The sequence below is a fragment of the Triturus cristatus genome, chromosome 11 (genome assembly GCF_964204655.1).
Source record: "Triturus cristatus chromosome 11, aTriCri1.1, whole genome shotgun sequence".
NCBI lineage: Eukaryota > Metazoa > Chordata > Amphibia > Caudata > Salamandridae > Triturus > Triturus cristatus.
The window spans coordinates 352,551,944-352,574,897 of record NC_140594.1 but is presented as its reverse complement, the minus strand read 5'-3'; positions in this window follow the sequence as shown (position 1 = coordinate 352,574,897).

Here is a 22,954-nt window from a genome sequence, read left to right as displayed (position 1 = left end):
ACACAAACATACACATAGCCCTAAAATCACCCCTGAACCCCCATAACATAAACCCCTACACCCCAACCCCAAACCCTATACTTACCTTATACTTACATTTAAAAAACATATGTTTTTACCATTCATGTTGTGAAAGCATGCATGGTAAAAGCATATAAAATGTAATGCCATGCGTTATAATGGCATTGCGGAGTAATAGTATTTGCGTTGTTATGGTATGCGGGGTAATGGTATGCGGGATAAAAGATTTGTGGTAATGGTTGTTTACCGCTGAAAAGGCTTTCGATCGTATAGAGTCGGACTATCTCTTCAAAGTATTAGAACGCTTTAGACTCGGGAATCAGTTTATTAAAAAAATACGACTTTTATATGATAACCCAACTGCTCAAGTAAATTGTGGAGTATTTTTTATCAGAATCATTTCCAATACGTAGGGGAACTCGTCAGGGATGTCCTTTATCCCAACTTCTTTTTCTCTTTGCAATGCAGCCTTTAGCAGCCACTATCCGGCAATCCGATACAATCACAGGTATAAACCTTCCCACAGGCAAATCTAAACTCTATTTATACGCTGATGACATATTACTTACTTTAACAAATCTTCCTAGTTCATTACCATCTTTACTTCAAATTATTGACAATTTTTCCTCATTCTCAGGGTATCAAATAAATTGGGACAAAAGTGAAGCATTAAGTTGACCAAAACCGCTCCCGACCTTACAGACCTCACTGCTACGTCACAACTGGCCGCCATTGAGAATTGGCTGACTTTGGCAGGCGATGAATTCGCCCCCATGAGGCGACTCACTGTCAAGCGGGCCCATGCAGCCAACCGATGGTTCACCCTAGAGCTAAAAGAACAGAAACTAGCAGCTAGAAGAGCCGAGCGAGCCTGGAGGAAAGACTACAGCCCAGAGCTAAAGACTATATATCTGTCTGTTTTAAAAACTTACAAAGCCGGCATTCTAGCGGCCAAAACTGCATTTTATACCAGCAGGATCATGGCAGCTGAGTCTCGCTCAAAGGAAATTTTTATCGCGGTTCACGAATTAGCATTATCCACTCGAACCACGACTACCATCCCCCCCTCTCAGTCCTTCTGTAACTTGCTCAATGAGTTTTTTATTGATAAAATACTCAAAATCAAACTCAATATTCCACCTTCCTCCCCTGCATTTGTCAATTCCTCTCCTCCCTCCACTGTCCCCAAACTTAACCTTATCCCACCATTAACGGAGGACGCCTTCTTTTCATTACTCCACCGAGTCAAATCTGGTTCTCCCTTAGATTTTGCCCCCGCCCATATCCTCAGGGAAATTTATTTATCTTCCCCCACTCCCCCTCTGACTCTCCTTAATGACTCGCTAAAGAAGGGAAACGTTCCTGATCTACACAAATCAGCGGTTGTTATACCTATTATTAAAAAGCCTGACGCTGATCCCTCCTCCCCCTTCAACTACCGTCCCATTTCCCTACTGCCTTACCTAGCAAAAATTTTGGAAACTCACGTCACAACCACCTTAAGTACTCATGTTGAAACCAATCACTGTCTTTCCCCCCGTCAAGCAGGCTTTCGCCCATTGCACTCCACCGAGAAAGTGGTGATCTCGGTTATGGACGTGCTACGTGAAGGCATTGACACCAACCTTCCGCAAGCCTTGATTTTATTAGATCTGTCCGCCGCCTTTGACACGGTGGATCATTCCATTCTTCTTAGCCGTGTCAGGGCGGCGGGCATAGAAGGCTCTGCCCTCTCGTGGATTGAGTCCTTCCTCACAGGGAGGGCCCAAGCCGTCCATTTGGCCAACTTCACAGCTGACCCTCGCAAAGTGGAGTGCGGAGTTCCCCAAGGCTCATCACTTTCCCCACTTTTATTTAATTTGTACATTTACCCCCTCATTTTTTCGTTACAGCAGATGGAGGTCACGGTGTTTAACTACGCTGATGATCTCCAGCTAATCTTTAATCTCTCCAACTCCCCCTCATCTGCCTCCAATGTTCAGACCGTAATGACCTTCATTCAAGACTGGATGAACTGCAACCACCTCAAACTCAATCCGGACAAGACTGAGTTAGTCCTGACCGGAGGTGGTTGCAGTCCATGGACCTCTGCTCACTGGCCCTTGTCACTTGGTGCTTCCCCTCTTCCTGTCTCTAAGGTCAAAACTCTTGGGATTTTCCTTAACACACAACTTTCTATTCACTCACAGGTGGGTTCAGTGGTCTCTGCTTGTTTCTTTTCTTTAAGATTAATTAGGAAAGTATCCCGTTTTTTCTCCCTTCCTGCTTTAAAAATCATTGTGCTGGCCATGGTACTGTCGAGAGTTGACTATGGTAACATCATTTACAATGGAGCTCCAGCATATGCGGTCCATCGTTTGCAGCTCATTCAGAATCAAGCGGCTCGCTTGATTTATGGCCTACCTAAATACCATCGTGCCACTCCCCTGCTTAAAGCTTTGCATTGGCTCCCGGTGAGGGAGCGTGCCCTTTTTAAGCTGGGTTGCCTTACCTTTCAGGCTAGAGCAGGTACAGCCCCTGAATTCATTTGCGCCGCCATAAAACCGTACCTCCCAGGCCGTGAACTTCGCTCTGCCCATAGGGCCTTTCTCAACATTCCTCGCTTTAAGAAAAAGAAATCTGGTGGAGCGAAATTTGCTGTTCTGGCTCCGTTTTTTTGGAATTCTCTCCCTCCTGCTCTCCGATCTTCTCCGTCATACACACAGTTTCGGAAAGACCTTAAAACCCTGTTATTTGAGCAAGCTTACACTGTTTAGCCCTTCCGCCGACCGCTACTGCATCACTTAAAGCGCCATGAAACCGCATGGTAAACGTGCGCTCAATAAATGTTTTTAAATTCAAATTCAAATTCAAATTACCTATCTCTGCTGGAACCACAAAGGCGGCTATACATGGTTTCCCTTTTCTCTGGCAGTCCTCACGCCTAAAGTACTTAGATATTTGAGTAAATAAAGGTATAGAATGCATGATTACAGATAATCTGAATCCATTAATTGTCCAAATGCAACGTGACTTTGATAAATGGAAAATTCTAAATCTCTCCATGTGGGGCAGAGTCCAAGCTGTTAAAATGGTTACCCTCCCACGGTTTCTATATGCCTTCGGTGTGCTTCCTCTTCACATTCCCTTATCTACATTGAGACTTATAAATTTCAAAATGAAAACCTTTGTATGGGGTTCGGCAAAACCTCATTTAGCTGTGACAAAACTAAAGACTCATCATTCTTACGGAGGAATGAGTCTTCCATCAATTGAGCATTATAATTTAGCTTTTCAGATTTCTCGATTATCAAATATGTTGCCAGGCATCTCTGATGTTCCAAAATGGGTCCATCTAGAACGACATCTTCTGTCCTCAGACATTTCCGCTCTATATGGTACTAAAATTAGGTGTCAAAAACCTACAAACCCAATTTTATCAGCCATGCTTAAATCTTGGCAATGTGCACACTGGATACTCGCTCTAAACCCACATATTCATCAAAAAGCACCCATATGGAACAATATCAGCATCCGTATTAATAAGAAGGTATTAACATGGCCATTATGGACAACAGCAGGTATTCAAACTTTAGATTTTCACAATGGTGATTTTAAACCATTCACACAATTAACAGAAGAATTTGGCCTTCCAACTCATCAATCCCTGAAATATAACCAGCTTAAACAATGTTTGAAAAAACAATTAGATTCTTCTTCTCCGATACTTCAAACTTCACAAATAGTATCAAATCTCAATACCTGGGGTAAACACAAATGAGTAGTATCTGGTCTGTATAGAGTTCTTACAACATACCTTTTCTCTCAACCATTAGCACAGGCACTACAATTTAAATGGCAGAACCGACTTTTAATATCTTACACTACTGGTGAATGGGAGAAAATCATTGAGAACTTAGATAAAGGAACTTGTGAAGCTAGACTTACATTTTGTCTCTTTAAAAACCTTCATGACTGGCATTGGTCTCCTGCAAACTTGCAGAAGGCTGGCTTACTTTCACATGGCAATTGCTGGAGATGCTCTAACGTCAATTGTGATTTAACACATGTTATATGTGATTGTCCATTGCTACAATCTTTTTCGTTTTATGAGGGAAAAATGTTATCCTCTACTATGTCTCTAAATCTCCCGCTCACTCCTGCTGCCATTATTCTCCATGATCTCCGACTTTCCCCAAATCTTACAAAACCCCATTGTCGTCTTTTCCACACAGCATTGGCTACAGCAAAGATATGTATCTTGCCTCATTGGAAATCCCCTTCTCGTCCTTCGCAAGAAGAATGATTGACAACCATGATACATACAGCATCACATGAAAGAATAATTTATAACCTTCAGAATCAAACGGATTTATTCCTTCGGGTTTGGTCACCTTTCTTAAACATGAATTGTGCCATCAATATTGATGATAATACCCCAATTACTGATTCTTGTATATCTTAGTCTGACATTATTTTCATTTTTCCTTGCTTACCTCTTTGTCTCACCTTACCCCTGGTTCTTCTACTTACTTTTCTCTCTTACTTGCTTTTTTTTTTCTCTACCCTTTACTTATCTTAATATCCTATTATCTCATTACCCTTTTATATTATTATATTCCTATTTATCTACTCTTATCATATTATTTTCACTATATTCTACAACCTCTCATCTTTTTTCATCATTATTGTACCTTATATTGATATGGTCATTCTGCATTTTAGATCCACTTTATAATATAGAATCTTTTATATGAATTTGTATACGGATATTAAAGAGATTTAACATATTACTATTAGCTTATATATATTGATATATACAATGTTTTAAATTTATATATTTGTTAAAGTTAAACTTTTGATATGCTTTCTAACTTTTGCACTCATTTTCTATATATTTACTTTATTTAAATAATCAACTTTCCACCTATTCATTTATTTATCACATTATTTATTCATATAGATATTTAATTCATTGGCAAATAGTATTCAACTTGAATGTACCTTTTCTTCTTCTCTTTATCATACTTATTCTATTTCTTTATATAACACACATTGTAAGACGCTATAATCTTTATTGTTCTTGTGATAAAAAAATTCAAAATGCAAATAAAAATTATAACACAAACAAAAAATAGATTCAATTACAGCATGCCCGAAAGTTGATACTTGCAAAAAGTACTTCGATTATCCTGAATAAAAGGCTCAACACTCTCTAAGTAATTAGTAAGAAGGCTGACCCATTAGGAAAGTATGTTCTTTGAAAGAATCTTGTAGACTGCTTCTAGCTTTTTTGTGCAGAAAGTGAGAAAACAGCACTGACCTTGATACAAATGAAATGTTAATAACAGCGACTTTAAGAGCCCTGCACAAAGCCAACAAAACTACAAATAGAGTGGAAAGACTGAACCGCGAATGCAACAATTATCAATAAACTGGGAATTGCAAATAAATTAAATATTTGTTGGAAATTGGGGGCCAGATGTACGACCATTTTCTGCGGTCGCAAAAAGGAAACTAGCCCATTTGCGACCACAAAATAGGTCTGCACTATGTGCAAACCCTATTTTGCGAGTCGATAACCTATTATCGACTTCCAAATAGGGTTTGCAACGTGCTATTAAGAAGGGGCATACCAATGGGCAGCCCTTCCTAATAGCGAGTCATACTTCAATGTACAAATGTTTTGCAAACGCAATTGCGGTCGCAAAACACTCGCAGTTTACCACCCATTTGAAAAGGGTGGTAATCCACTCGCAACGTGAAAGCGTCCCTTGGGGACCCCTTCCCCTCTGTGACTGGCAGTGAATATAGCCGGCAGCGGTCCCACGGACCACTGACTACTCTCAAAAAATGAAACTGAAACGCTTCATTTAATTCCTTTAAGGAAAACGGGCTGCATTTTAAAAAAAAATACTTCATTTAAAAAGCAGTCACAGACATCCCTGGGAGTGCTAGCCATTCCCAATGGGATCGCTAATTGCACCTGCCTCATGAATATTAATGAGGCAGCTAATTTGCGACCCCATTAGGAATCGCAAACAGTGTCTAAGACACTGTTGTAAATTCTATTTTGTGAGTCGCAAAACAAAGCAATTTGCGGGTCGCAAATGGGAAGGGTTGTACATGTGGACCTATGTCTCTAGTTGGCTATGATATGCACCCTGTTCAAGTAGGGACCACGATCCTAGTCACAATACAATCCTAAAATATCCTGTGCTCAAACTTTGGTAGCTTGGCACGGAGCAGGAAGGCTTCACTTAGAAGGCAATTTGTAAGGCATTTGCGCTCATACAACAACACAGTAATTACACCACAAAAAGACTCCACACCAGGTTAGAAAAATCGATTATCATATTCTGAACAAAACAAGACCAAAACGATAACAATCCAATGTGTAGAGTTTGAGATAGCGAATTTTACAGGAATAAATTAAGGAAAGTGCTTGGAAGCAAATAGCGCTAAAAAGGTTACATTAGGTCATGCTGGACCGGGGCAATGTCAATGTTTGGGCCTACCGTGATGGACCCTCAGCCGGCTATAGGACCCACACAGGGCCCAGTTAACAAAGTACCTATCCTGGGGGCAAGCAATGAAATGTATCGATCTGCTCCACGCAGTGAAGGCAATGTGTTAGTTTCGAAGATGGGTGTCGGAATCTAGAGGAGCCAAGTGATGCGTTGGTTCCAATTCACGCAGTCAGGTTTATGCGTCGGAGTCAATCTTCGCAGTCGGGACTTTGGATTGGTGCTGCATCGTCGTCAAACCTCTCAGTCAGGTCCCGCATCATCGTCGAGCCACACAGCGATGTCTCCAGATAGGCACTGTGTCAGCATCGCAGAGTGCTGTGTTGGTTCCAATCAGGGCAGTGGTGACGATGCATCGATTTTGTAGCACAACAGCTGCAGAACGCACTTCTGAGGCCCAGAACTTGGAGGGGGTACCTCAGGCAAGGGTAGGACTCTCAGATTCCAGAGTCCAGCTGTGACAGAAGGATTGCAGGAGGTGTTTTGTGTCCCTGAGATTTCAGAAAACAGGAGACAAGCCAGCAAGCCGTTGGAGATAGCGTAGAGGGAAGGCAGAGTCCAACTCTCTTTCAGCAGAGTTAGCGAGCAGCATGCAACAGTGCAACAAGCAGAAAAGCAGTCCTTTGAGAAAAGCAGTCCAGTTGAGTCCTGTGACCAGCACAGAAGTCCTTCTGACAGAGGTTCAGTTCAGGATCCAGAAGTGTCTAATTTGTGTGGGCCAGAGACCCAGTACTTATATCCAAAACTGCCTTTGAAGTGGGGGTGACATCAAAGGCTGGCCTCTAAGTGCGCACAATCGCTTTCAGCCCAGTCCTGCTTGCCAGGCTAACCCTGGGGGGTAAATCAGTGCTTTGTGACAGATCCCCACCTATGTAACTGTAAGTGTCAGCCCCTCCCATTCCTCCCTGCCCCGGAAGACCCATCAGAATGCAGATGAATGCAGATGAGTGCTCAGAATGCAGATGAGCCTCAACTTCCTGTGTTTGTGGCTGTCTAGAGGGAATGTACAAAGTGTAACTGTCATCCATCCCAGACTTGTATTGGAGACAGGCTGTAACGCTCAGAAGAGCTACGAGCAAAGAAATGTCTACTTTCTAAAAGTGGCATTTTCTAAAATAGTAATGTTGAAATCAACTTCACCTGTAAAGAGGATTTATGAAGACCATTACAAATATATGAAACATGAAAAAGCTATTTCTCTCACAGATAAAAAGTATATGAAGGCATTTCCAATGCTAGCCTATAAGAGGATTAGGGCTTGCAGTAATGAAAAATGAAATAGGCTGTTTATCACTGCCAGGATATGTAAAACATAAAAGTACATGCCCAACCTTTTACTCATAGCACCACGCCCTCTGGGTTACCAAGGGCCATCCTTTGGGGTGACTTGTAATAAAAGGGGAGTTTAAGGCTTGGCAGGTAGTTTTAAATGGCAAGTCGAAGTGGTAGTAACTTGCACACCCAGGTCCTGCAATAGCAGGCCTGAGACAGATTTGAAAGGCTACTTATGTGGGTGGCACAATCAGTGCTGCAGGCCCACTAGAAGCATTTATTTTACAGGCCCTGGGTATATGGTATACCACTTTACAATAGACACAGGTAAATTAAATATACCAAACAGGTGTAAGTCAATCATAACATGTTTAAGGGAGAGAACAGATGAACTTTAGCACTGGTTAGCGGTGGTAAAGTGCTCAGAGTCCTAAAACCAGCAAAAACAAGTACAGAAAAATGAAGGGAGGCAGCAAAAAATTAGGGGTAAGACCACCCTAAGGCTGTCAGGTCTAACATCTCTTTTTTGTCAAGCACCATTTTAGATTTTTGTGTTGCCGCTCTGTGATACTGCTCAAGAGTAAGATGTTCAGGGCTTTTGAAACCTTTAGGGTTCAAAATGTTCTCAATAGCATCCACAAACTTACAGAATATGTACTTTAAATCTTGTTTTTATTGCTTTTACAAACATACTCTTATCAAGCTGTTTTTCTCTATAACTAACAGTGAAATAAATACAAAGATAGGTTCAATTCACAAAAGCATTAATGAGTATATGGAGCTAGTACTACAGGAGTATTCTTTTGCGTTCTTTTTCATGCCTGATTGGTGCATTAGCCCCGAAACATCTAACTCCCTATTAGTAAAAGTGCAAAGAGGAAGACTATCAGTTTTAATTGTGTGTGAACATTTCAAATGTATTCACACTTTAGGTAGTCTGCTGGATAATGTCTGGACCTTGTTGAAAAATAAACTGCACATTGGTAACAATGGAATTATCCCGAGACCAACGTTCAAGTCTGTCTAATAGAATTCTGTCCAAATCTTAACTACAGCATCTAGAAGTGAAATCGGGTGGTAATGTTTATGTTCGGCCTTGGTTCTTTTTAAAATATATTGGCAATGGTACAGTGGGACCAGGATGAAGGTAGGGCACTCTCAGTTGCACTCCTGAGAACTTTAGTCAAAACAGGGGTCCAAAGGTCAATATAAATTTTATAGATGGCCATTGACACCCTGGACCAGGGGACTTACCCTTAAGGCTCCTACAGGTGTCAGAAATAAACTCTGACATCGCAAAGGATAAACAAATGCAGGGAATAAACGAGTAGAAGGCCCACTGGGAACAGCTGTCATTTCCAAATGGGGCATAAAATAAACATTGCAAAAATTATCCACCCAACTTTCTATAGAAATCAAAGCTTCCATACCAGGAACAACAATGTCTTTAAAATACTGGGAGTTGATAACTTTCAAGAAAGTGCGGTTATCATTTATGGCACAAGCTGCCAAAAATGAATCTCAAGCTTCCTCCATATTATAGGGCATAGTGATGCTAGGGCAGCAAAAGAGCTTTCTAAACTGACGGTAAGAACGTATTCCCTGCTTTGTACTAATGAAGCCATGGAACCTTACCTTTCATTTTTATGTATGGCTCTCATAGAGAGCCTCTTTGATTTATTTTAGTTTCTGAAAGTCATAACTTCTTGCTACGACATCACAACAGTTGATGACAAAACTGTTGTGATGTCGTAAAGGCCTTTCAGGTCAGGTGACAGGGCTCTATGAGAGTATGGTACAAACAATAGAGCCATTGAACACAGTCACACTGTATGCTCAATTCTTAAGGCAAAGTCAGACCAATTTAATTCTTATAGAGGGAGGGGTCCAGTTCCAATAACCTTTGGAGACTACCCCAATGTATGCGTTTGATGCTTTTGCTAGGTCAGGTGACAAGGATAATCACATTAATCCCATTCCCAAAGATTGTGTGAAAAATTGTGTAAAATTATAGGATGTGTCTCACATAAGCAATCATCATGAGCTACTTGGCTGTTACTCACCAACTTACTCACTTTCTCATCATTGGCAGCTTTATTATAAAATGGAGGTAGCCGACACTCAAATTTAATCAAAACATGCTGCTTGTATGTGCCATTGTACTGTGTGAACTCCATCACACTTAGCCTCCAATAGGTCCTCATAAAGCAAGAGAGGCTATTTTGTCCTACTCACAAAAATGTTGAAAATGAGTAAAATGTGGCATGTAGGATATTTCTTTATGATTAGAACATTGGAATGTTGGGAGCTCCATTGAAAACAATGGAGTGCTCAGGGCTTCTAATGGCAGGTAGAAGCCCGGAGCTCACAGCTGTTGCTGTGAACAAAGGCATTATGGAGGCCGATGGGGATTTCAATCCCCTCAGGCTGCACAAGGCCCTTTTTTTTTATTTGTTAGAACATTCTGCCCTCTATTGGAGGAATGTTCTAATAGCCATATAGCCCTCTGTAGCTGGGCTATACCGGCATTAAAGTCCCGCTCTCTTGTAAAAGGCCTGATCCAATGGAGCAGGATTTAAATGGCTATGGCGGACTATAAGGCTATATTAAAACCAAATCTCATTTTAATGTGAATGGAATGTCAGGGCAGCTCGCTCTGCATGTCTGCTTTGACTGCAAGCAGAAAGAACAGCTGCAGGAGGGGGGAAGGAAGGCAGGGAAGTTAGTTTTGGTTAAGGATACCCATTTGCGTCAGGGAGGAGATGACTCTCCTATTATCCTTTGTCCCTGCGCAGTAGATGAAGGCAGGGGCAGATGATTTTGCGGGGCCATACATAACATAAAATTGTAGAAGGGTTGTTAGACCCGGGATCCCTGGTTGGCTGAGGTAGGTACCTTAGGCCAAATAGGGACCCGCGTTTCCACGTCAGGGAAAGGAAGGACACCTTCTCAGGTAGCTCCCGCTCACCCCCTTGGTACCTTGGCACGAGCAGCCAGGCTTATCTTCAAGGCCAATGTGTAAAGTATTTGCAACTACACTCACAGCAACCCAATGATGACACCACAAATGGACTCCACACGAGTTTTATAAAAACGAGTATACATTTTATATAAAAAGATATACGATAAGACCACGAGATATAAATCCAACATATGAGTATGTGTAATATTTCTCCTGGCTGGTTGTTAGGCCAGCCAGCTCTTGTAAGTTCTGGTGATATTATTGAGCACTTCTAAACATTCCACTGTAGTCCTAATGCAATGTTATGCAGTTCGTAATGCTAGAATCAGGCACTATGCAATGGAAAAGTAATGCAATGGGTAATGCAACAATCAGGCACTTTGCAAGGTAGACATAATGCAATGTGTAACGCAACAACCAGGTACTTCATTATGCAGAAATAATGTAATGTATAATACACTAATCAGGTAGTTCGTTATGCAAGAATAATGCAATGCGTAATACACTAATCATGGTATAACCAAAAAGTGCAGCACCGCACTCCGGCCCCGGTACTGACACTCCCTTGGCCAGTACGGGCCGCGATACGAGCCGAAGCAGAGGCTCGCGCTGCCGGAATGAGAGAGAGGCTGAGTGCGCTGCCTCCGAGCCCACACCCCGCCCCAGGCTTCAGCACACGTTACCTGGGGGGTGCAACCTCACTCTCCTCTCCTCTTCCAGTGACTTGGGCCTTCGATGCAATCTTTGTGAATTGGTAATGGCAGGCTCGGGCCGGCGGCTCAGCTCCTCCTGGGCTGCTGGTACGGGCCGCTACTGTTATGAAGATCTCAGGCTGCCACAGGGCACACGCACACAGCGTCGCTGAGACTCACTTGAGCTTCGGGTGCACGAACACCGGGCACTCCTCACGAAGGTCTCAGGCTGCACGAAGAATACGCACATAGAGTCGTTGAGACTCACTTTAACTTCGGGTGCACAATAACAAGGCAATCCTCACGAAGGTGTCAGGCTGCACCAAGCACATGCACACAGTGTCGCTGAGACTCACTTGGATTCCGGGTGCACGATAACAGGACAATCCTCACGAAGGGTTCAGGCTCCAAAAAGCACACGCACACAGAGTCGCTGAGCCTCGCTTGGACTCCAGGTGCCCAAAATCACAGGGCACTCCTTACGAGGGTCTCAGGCTGCAAAAAGCACATGCACACAGCGAGCCAGCTCACCTAGGGCCCTTGGGGATAAGTTACTTCAGGACACAGCAAAGTCCTTTCAAGCAGGGGGACACTGCACACATCAAAGTCCCTTCAGCCTTTCCTTTGTTAAAACAGCAAACTACAGGCCAGCCCCAGAACACACGCAAGGGTCAGTCCTTTCCTTCAGTCTCTTCAGTTGTTTCTTCATTGGCAAAGGTTCCTCTTGACCATGAAGTAGCTCTAGTCTTGTTCAATCTTGATCAGGCTATTCCGCAAAGTTCAGGCACTGACCCCTGTTCAAACCAGTTGTGGGTGCCTCCCTGCCAGTGACACCTTCTTCCTTTGATTAGTGGAGGTCTGGATTCTCAATCACTCAGCAGGAGATGGGACAATTGTTTTATGGCAGCAACCCAGACCTCTTCACTTCTAATGGCTACTCCCCCCCTACACTCCAGATGCAGGTCAGCCTGTTGCTTTCTCACCTCCTCCCCTAGGTCAAGACATTCCCCAGATACTATCGCTTTCAAATCCAGACAGTCAATCCACAACCAGGCAGAGACGCACAGAAATGTTAGAGCACAAAAACCCAGCCACTTCTAAAAGAGTGGCTTATAAACACATAATGCAAACACCACCTTCATAGAAAGATGTGTTTTTAAATTGTGAATTCAGGCATACTAAACTTCACCTCTCCATCTTAAGCCTTTGGGAAGATAGGCTGAAAAACATATTACACAGCCTCCCCATTCTGTCCTATGGGCAAGATGGCCTTTCAACAGTGAAAAACGAAATGGAGATTATTTCACTGTCAGGACATGGCACACACCTTAGTACATGTCTTACCTTTCACATGCGCTGCACCCCGCCCAGTTGGTACCCTGGAGCTACCATAGGGGTGTCTGATGTGCATATAAAGGGAAGGGTAAGGTCTGGCAAGTGGGTGCACTTGTCAGAACAACATGGCAGCTGCTTGCAGGCAATGCAATGCAATGGCAGGCCTGAATTCCCTCTTTAAGGCTACTGGTGTGGGTGACACAATGAGTGCTGCAGGCCCACTAGCAGCATTTGCATTACCAGCCCTGGCACACATAGCGCACTTTACTAGGGACTTTACTAATAAGGCAAACATACCAATCATGGACAAACAATCACCATTATACTTTATACAGGGAGCACTTGCACTTTGACACTGATCAGCAGTGGCAAAGGGCCCAAAGCATCTAAGTTGGCAACATCATATCAGAAAAAAGGTCTAGGGGGAAAGCAAAAAGTTTTGGGAACTTTAGCCAAAAAGGGCCATGTCCTACAAGGGTAAAAAGTGAATTACAGGGATGTTTTTCACCTTGGGGTTCTGAGTGACAGCACAGACACCTCAAGCTTTGGTCTATTCAATTTGATGTCACTCACAACCCCTCAGTGAAAAACATCCTCGCAATTCACTATTACCCAGCTATAATTCTAAATGTAATCAACACGCAACATAGTTTTCTATTGATGTGTTTTAGATTAACTATTGCCCCTTTATTAGTTTCATTGGACAGAAGAGCTCCCATTGTGCTGTTGTGATCAGCGTTCTGTCCAGAATAGTTTACTTGATACATTTTTTGAATGTGTTATAAAACACTTAGGAAGCAGAATCTAAGTCCCCTACTGAGACTTTAGCATTTTTGACAGGACAGACTGGCTCTTTATTTACAGCTGCTGCCATCAGAAGGGTATTTGTATAGTGCTAATTAATTTCATTCAGCCTGCCATTAAAATAAGGAATGCTTTACTGCAGTTGATGACAGCTTGATTTGTGGGTATCAATTATGATGGTTAACTACATGGGATGAGCATTTAATTGAAGCACTGTACTTGACACTTTATTTTGTGGACACTGAGCGGCTTACCCAGTTTTTAGTTGACTGCTTTTAATGAATTTATATGTGTATATTGAGATGCTGTCAATGTTTACATGGATTGATTTTAATTATCAATTATATATGAATAATTTATACTTTTCTATGTGATCCAATTGATTATATATCTTGCATGGTTTCATGAAGCCACACAAAGAATCGGAATTAAGTTGAACTGAATTGAGTGTACTATTCCTATCCTCCTCGTACAATATCAGCAATCAGGGGTATATTTACAAGAATTTCAGCTAACCAGTATTTGTGTTAGTTAGCAGCAATTTTCTTAAAGCTGTTTATTGTTGAAATACTATCTCCCTGTTAGTGACGTATTTACAATATGTCGCTACGCGGCGATAGTATCAGCTAGCTGCGTTGAAACCTGCTGCTAACACTAGTATCAAGGTGATCAAAAATGTGGCATTAGCAAGAGAAAAGTGACGAAAGGTCAATTAGCGGCAAAAAAAGTCACGTTGGTCAGCCCAACGTCACTTTTCAGCCTCTAGAGGTGAAAATAGCTTATATCTCCACCTCTATTGGAAAAGAAAACACACTATGGAATGCTGAAGGGAGCAGCCAGGGCCAGGTTCAGCACCGGTCAACAACACCCCCAAATCCCCCAACAGCCAGGATGACCACCCAGAGTCCCCAAGGAAGAGGATATGCAGAACCAGGGCCTCATTAATAAAAAGACGTGCATCGCTGGGGAAAAACAGTGATGCAACACTTTTCATTGCGCCATCCTTGCGACACCATCGAAGCCGATACCTGGAAGTGCGGGCAGTCTTCAGGGTCCAGAGGCCTTGCTGGGCCTGCGTCTGAGACCCAGATTGGGAGGTGGCGGTGCTGTTCTGTCACTGTGGCTAGACGGTGGTGGTAGGCCACGTCGGGCCTAAGCCTTTGGGCTGTGGTGGTACACATTGAGGTATCAGTGATCGCCCTTACCTGGTGGCAAAGTCTGGCAGGTAGCATGGAGACACATTGCTGACTTGTGTGAGAAGACTGCCTGGTGCCCCTTGGAGCTGTGATCAATAGAGGCGCTCCTGCGCACAGATGTACGGAGGTCTGCATTGCATAACACGCACCGCAACTACACCAGGGTGCACTGAAGAGATTGCCAATGATGGGCCGTGCCTCTCTGCATCACAGACTGAAGGATGTGGCGCTGCTCAGATGCTGTGGAGGGTGAGGCCCCTGAGCTGTGCCGCACTTGAGTGGCGGGAGCGCTGCAACTTCATGCCTGTGGGGGTTCTGTTACATCACCAGCATCGGGAGGTTCACCAGCAGACTTGGCGATGGTTGCTGTACCCAGGCTTGTGAAATCCTGCCTGGCTGAGGCTCCTGCTGTCTGAGTCGCAGATTCGGAGAGAGTGCTGTCAATTGAGCCCCGGTGTCGATGTCCAGGTGAGGAGAAGGTGGGATGCAGAGTGGAGGAGGCCCGGGGTTAAGTCGAGCCCAGGCCCTTGGGTGCGCAGGTTGATCTGCAGTCACTCACTGGGGCACTGGGAACCATGGAATCTGTTCGCCACTGTTAGATCGGAGGAAGCGCCCAGGTGGTGTTTCCTTTCCTCACCCTCTGGTAGTGAGCTCTTGGGTGTTCGGGGGATTACCATTGTTGCTGCCCAAACAAAGATTCCTGGCTAGCATACACCTGACTACAGGAAAGGGCCCGGCTGACCACACTGCACTGCACCGCATGTCATACATAGTGCCCGGGCATCTGGTGCAATGATTGACGACCTGCAGACGGGGGTGGCATCAACATTTGGCTGCTGCTCCGTGTAGTGAACAGAGCTGCTGGGGATCGGTGGCCACCGGGAAGGTGACACTGGACTGCCTGGACTCCAAACTAGTCTCTGTACTCGCAGTGGGTACCTTCCTCGAACAAACATACACTTCCTTTGAGTGCTGCATAGACAAAATCACAGTTGACTTCTCCCTGAAGCTAAATTACAAAGTACACGACATTGAGCAAGAACTGGGCAAAGTCCCCCCGAGTACCCTGAGCACAGTTTTGGAGGTGTGGCAGCTAATGGCACATGTGAAGTCACTGCCAAAACCAGAAGAGGATGTGGAGGGCTGCTACTAGCGTTATAATGTGAGGGTATTGGGTCTGCCTGAGGGAGCAGAAGGGCTGATGAAGTGGCATATACTGAGACATGGTTGCGTGACCTACTGCCAGCAGGTGCACTCTCCCCATTCTTGTTGTGGAGCAGGCCCATCGAGTGCCGGGGAGCCGCCTGTTGCTGGGGACAGGTCCTAGAACCTTTCTTTTGCACCTCCTACAGGTATCGTGATGCTGTCCTGAGGGAGGTACACGAGCTGGGGAGGTGAAAGTGGATAATGCCAGTTATTTTCTTCCCTGACTACGCCACAGGGGTTCAGATGCAGAGGGGCTTGTCTCTAGTGGTTAAGCAATGACGCCCAGAGTTGGACATCAAATACTTCCTCCTCTACCCATAAAGGCTACGAGTGATCTCAAATGTTGATGCGCAAATACGATCGACTTGGTTTGCTCCAACTTTCCTTTGTCCATTAGCCACCCCTTCAGGTCACTTGGTCAGACCATTATCTGATCCAGTTTTATTGGATCATGGCGAAGTCCCCTTCCTCTATAACCTCGGCCCAAAGCAGACCGACACGGAAGATCGATATCCCGGCTCTCTCCAAGGCTCTTCTAGTCTCAAGCCCGACGTGTGGTAAATAATGTAATTACCGGGACTTAATTTGATACAGATCATAATAAGAATAGCTCAATAAATAAGAGGCAGAATCCGTGGTATTAGAGGTTCGGAACGGGCTTTATTCCAATGGACGATTTCGAAATCGTGGACTCCAGGTTCCATCACCACGGAGGCTCAGGAAGTGAAGTACATACATTATTGATAATTAATTACTTTTATACAATAGACATTACAGTGAAGCAAATGCGAGAGGCGTAACAATTGATAAGGAAGATAACATTGTACATGCGTAATGAAAAATGGGCGTGATTGGGCGTAACAAGGGAACGTCATCAGACATGATGTCATAATGGGGTGGTTCCATGAAAGAATTTCGCAATGTCAGCAGAAATACTTGGCAGAGATGCGCGCGCAGCAGCATGACGTGTGATTGACGTGCAGCTAGGGGGTGAAGGGGACTTGACATTTAGCTCTACATGTGGCGACAGATGTCTGGAGGGTCAAGTCAACCTAATCCCAAATCATATCTAACATCCTATGTTTAAAGAACTATGTTACCCAAAAGAGACGCCTTCTTGGAGTAGAATCTTATTCTGTACTGACTATACTGACTGTTAGTGCGTGTACAAGCGTCTAAGTGTCTACACTAGATGCGAGGGCAGAAGTCTTCCATGGTAATAGGGCTATGAATTACTTGTATAAAGACAGAGAAGCCGGGCCTTTGCTCGGTAGCTGGCAGAATGTTTACTTAAACTACTAGACAGGAATGCATTGGGCAGGGAGCGGAGCAGATAATTTCGAAGGTGAAATACAATTCTTGGCAGGCAGCAAGCTGATGTCAGGCATCGTGAGCCGCGCAGAGGATGAGACAAAGTTCATGGTCACAGATGCAGGCTCGGACTGGAGCTTCAGAGACAGAAAGCAAGAAAAGCTTGATGACAGAATCAGGGCCTACTCGTCTGAACTGTAAAATGGCATAAGTGAACCATATAAAGGCGGTGGCCTTTCGTACTTAGGAATGGAATATCCGGCCCATTCATGGCGGATCTGAAAGAGGACATGTTAACGGTGGACGCACACGTATTTGCGTCTTCATAACTGGAACTGGAGGGAAACATACATGTACTTATAACATGCACATAGAACCGTTGGGGTCCAAGATAGGGGACATAACTGACCAGAAAAATCCATATTTCCACATTCCCTCCTTGTCCCCTACTTGCCCGTCAAGAGATATCAATCTTCATCAATCCATTGATCTGTTCATATAGCATCATTTGTTCTTCTTTCTTCTTCCGGGATCTTGAACGAAAATCTTGATGTGGAATACACGATGTGGCACACAGACCACAAATCGCTGGTCCACATTGTAGGCATAGACAGCAACTGAATAGTATGAGAAGGCCAATACCTAGGAAGGATAGAACTCTCCATCCCCAGGCTGATAACACACTCCAAAACCAACCGGACCAAGTCCAGGTGCCTGGATTCTGGTGTATCTGGCTCACAATCTTATGAAGGCGGGTTATAGCTTTATATACAGATGGCGAATTTTCTGGTATGAAAATGCAACAGCTTGATCCGATGACCCTACAAGCTCCGCCCCTATCGGCCAGGATGACGTCAAGGACAAGACGATTTTGAAGTACAACAATCCGCATAGCAGACTGCTCTTCTGTTAAATTGCCTAAGGCGGAAATAGTTTCGTTCACTACTGCTTCAAGGGTTCGAGTTAATCTACGTATCAGCTTACTATTAGTAACGGTACCTATATAGGGAAAGAGACCTTTATTGAAATCTGTGTATTTTTCCCATGCTGTTTCAGTGTAATCGACTATTGGGAGATCTCTCCTTTCTCTATTGTGTACTAAATGAGTATTTCTGTGATAATCAGGAGGAGCTAGAAAAACAGGTGGCAAAAGGAATCCAATGTAGCAGGTACCATCCCAGTCTAGAGGCAAACGTACATATGCCGTCTGACCACATATAAAATAGGAATGGCGGGAAGCTCTAAATGTCGACTTGCCTTGATCACTGAATTCTATTACAGTGGTGCATCTACTATGGCCCATATGTATGGAACCATTCTTTCTTACACATAATTCACCTTTTACTGGGAATACTGGCATGGCGGGCAAAATTGGAGTAGCTTCGGATTCGATATTTAGGATCATAAGATTAAGCGTAAAGTTACCTAATCCATATACTTCATTTTCTAGATCAGTTCCTGTTCTTTTGGGAAGTCCCTCCTTGTTGGGGTGGCAGACTTTAAGTAAAACTAAGTTCAGATTTCCCCATACCCAGTTGTCTTGATATACTGCAGAATTTGAATCTAAGGAATTAATTAAGCTAAACCATGCTCCACAGGAGCCGTTGTGTGTGAACGGGTATGGAAAAAGAGGTAGAATTCCTTTATAGTTCTGATAGGGAGGGAGTCGCCACATATCCAACAATTTGTAGCATTGCTAACCTGATGGGAATGATGTAACATACTAATAAAAGTGTTATTGCGCAGCGCAAATCTGTATGACAATTCATGCGGAGGTAATTCGCTAAAAGAATGTTCAGCAGTAATATTATAAACATGTCTAGAAATAGGATAATATATGTGCAACAATATACTTGCAATAATTATTAAAAGACTTAAGAAAAACAAGATTAATAACGTCACTGTGCAATGACTACGCAGTGATTTACAGTATACATGTCGTTTCAACATTTTTCGGGTTTTTCCTCTATCCAGATCTAAGGGATACATGTCAGAGACAAATTCAACCGCTTCACCTTGGAGAGGACTTAAACAATCAAATTGCCCGACTGGTTAGATCTAAGTTTTAGCTTATATTGTTCGTGACCGCTTGAGTCAACCAAAGGAAGTTTTGAGTCAATGGGTGAAGACACGCGAGGTGTAGTTTTTACATCGGATGGTAGTCCATAAAATTTCTTGATATGACTTGAATGTACCCAGCCTTTTCTGCCTTCGATCTTCACGGCTGTCCTTGTGGTGAGCAAGACCAATTGCGGCGACCTCCACCTAGGATCCAGCTGAGTCTTTCGATCAAAGTTCCTCACTAAAACGAGATCCCCCGGAATTACGTCATGGGGTTTCACCTCAGTGTTGTCAGGAAAAGCTGCAGCTACCTGTGAACGACAAGATTGTAGTGCAGACATCAAGGAAGCCAAATAATCTGTCAGCATATTACAGTCAATATCAGTTATTTTACGTGGTATAGGCGTCCCCCACATATTTGGTGGTCTGCCAAAGATCACCTCATACGGGGATAGCCCTGTTCGAGAGTGTGCTACCATTCTCATGTAAAAGAGTGCAACTGGTAATGCTACTACCCAGTCGACACCTTTCTCCCTGCATATTTTGGACAATCTAATTTTCAGGGTCTGATTATGTCTTTCCACGAGACCTGCTGCCTCGGGGTGTCGGACACAGTGGAATTTCCACTGATAACCTAACAAAAGTGAAACATGTTTCATTAGTTCGGATGAGAACGGCTGGCCGTTATCTGAGTAGACAGCACGTGGTAAACCGTATCGTGGGAAGAATTCTCGAACTAACTGTTTGGCAGTAGTCGGGGCAGTGTAATCTGAAACCGGGTATGCCTCTGTCCACCGGGAAAGAGCACAGACAACTACGAGAACATATTTGAATCCTCGACATCGTTCCATCTGGATATAATCCATCTGGAGGATTTCAAAAGGGTGATCAGGAGGCTGAAATCCACCCTGCTCTACGGGAATGCTTTTTCCTGGGTTGAACTGACAACAGATCATACAGGTACGAACTTTTTGTTTCGCTGCTGCTCGTAAATGTTTGTTGAACCAAATGTGCTGAATACTGTCTAGCATAGCTTTCTCTCCTAGATGCGCTGGACTGTGGACAGTGTTAATAATGACTTGGACCATTGAATCAGGAAGGAACCACACAGATTTTTCCTTCGTCATCCATCCTTGATCCGTTTGGATCCCTCCTAATTCAGTCCATTTCCTTATTTCGTCTGGAGTAGCATGTGTCTGTATGTCAATTACATCAAGAGCGGGATCCTTAACCATCATGCAATGTGTTGGTGTCTGGACTATTGTCTTTGTCATGTCGGATGGTTGAGTTTGAGCAGTCTGTTTAGCTGTTCTGTCAGCTAGATCATTGCCTTGAGAAATGATATCAGTAATTTTCGTATGAGCTTTGCATTTCATAATCGATATTGCAATGGGTAAATGTATTGCATCTAATAAGGCATGAATGAGGGGTCCGTGCTGAATGTGGGCACCGTGAGAAGTTAAATAACCTCTCTCTCGCCACAGCACGCCGAAGTCATGTACAACTCCGAATGCATAACGAGAATCAGTGTATATGTTGACTCTTTTATTTGTGGCTTGAATACAGGCTTGTGTCAGAGCGATGAGCTCTGCTGCTTGAGCGGACAATGTATTTATACACTTGGTTTCAATAATTTCAGTGTCTGTTGTGACTGCATAAGCGGCCACTAACTCTCCTGTACTTGTTCTCATACATGAACCATCTACATACAACGTCAGGTCTGGATCTGACAATGGGACATCTGTCAAGTCTTGTCTGGGTTTCGTCGTTATTGTAATAACTTCAATACAATCATGAGCTAGTGGGTCTGTTCCATTTACAGGTAAAAGTGTGGCAGGATTCAATGTGTTACAACGTCTGATTTCTATATGTGGCTGAAACAATGTTAATTCGTAACCTGTAAGTCGCGCTATAGTCAAGTGTTGTGTTTGCGTTCGATTCACAAGAACCTCTACTGCATGTGGTACTTGTACTGTCAATGGATGTCCTAACACTATGGCATCGCTTTGTCTGATTGCTAAAGCTGTCGCTGCCACTGATTTCAGGCACGCAGGCAGAGCCTGAGCTACGGGATCTGATGTACTAGAAAAATAAGCACATGGTTTGTGTGATCCTGCTTGTTCCTGTGTGAGTACTGACAAGGCAGTACCTTCTCGTTCTGTAACAAAGAGTGTAAAATGTTTTCTGTAACATGGTGTTGCTAAAACAGGTGCTTGGCATAGAGCTTTCTTTAAGCTTTCAAAAGCTAGTGTGTGTTCCTGAGTCCAAGGGAGGACAGTCGATGTGGCTGCCTCCTGTGTTGTTAATTGAATGATTGGTTTTGCTAGAAATGCATACTGAGGGATCCACTGCCTACAATATGAAGTGAGGCCTATGAAAGCCCGCACCTCCTTTTGTGTCTTGGGTATTGGTATGTTAGCTATTAACTGAATGCGATCTGGTGTAAGCTGCCTTCCCTCCTTGGACAGCGAGTGACCAAGGTAAATAACTCGCTGGGCACAGAATTGCAGCTTAGAAGGGGACACCTTGTGCCCCTTTTCGGCTAGAAATTGTAAAACCGTCAGTGATGCTTTTTCACATTCAGGTTCGCTTCGGGCGGTGATCAGCAGATCATCGACATATTGAAGCAGAGCAGTGTTGACTGGCATGTGTATACTGTCAAGTTCTCGTTTCAGTGCTTGGCTATAGATGCTGGGGCTTTCTGTAAATCCTTGAGGTGCGCGTGTGAATTTAAAGCTACGTCCATTTAGACTAAATCCGAACAAGTATTGGCTTTCCGGATCTATTGGGACGCTAAAAAAGGCATTCTTGAGATCAATTACAGTAAAGAACGTTGCTTCGGAATCAATAGCTGTCAGTAATGAAGAGATGTCTGGAACTACGGGGTATTGTGGTACAATACATTTATTTAATTCGCGCAGATCAATAACCAATCGATATACTGGGGGAGCCTTTGGATCAGTTCGTTTAAGAATCGGAATTATCGGTGAATTACATACATTGGAGTCGGTCTCCACAACCACTCCTTGGCCAATAAGCTCGTCAATGATTTGCAGTAAAGCCCTTACAGCATCTGGGGGTAACTTGTATTGTCGCATTCGTGGTAGTACCACTCCTGTCTTTAGTGTGACTCGATAGGGTGTAATGTTCATGCATCCAACATCTGTAGGGCCTTGTGCCCATAAATGTGTCGGTAAAGTCTGCAGTCGGGAATCCATGTCTCGAGACACATAATGACCTTTGAAATCACGCAAAAACAATCTTACTCCTTCCGGAGAACAACATATTATAGCTCCTAGAGCTTTCAGTGTTTTTATACCTAACAAGTTTTCTGGACATGATTTAGTAAGCAGTAAATCTGTAGTTCTGGTCAAGGGTCCTATCGTAAGTGGAAGAGGCTGTGATACTTCATTAACAATAGGTTTTCCTGAAAAACCAAGGGAAATATTCTGTGAGCCTGAGAGGGGTGCCCCTGGAACTTCACTACGTTTTATAGTTGTTCGACTTGCCCCTGTATCAAGTAAAAATTTTCTATCTTGGCCTAATAATTCACTATGTACATAAGGTCCTTCTTGGTCTACAGGGACC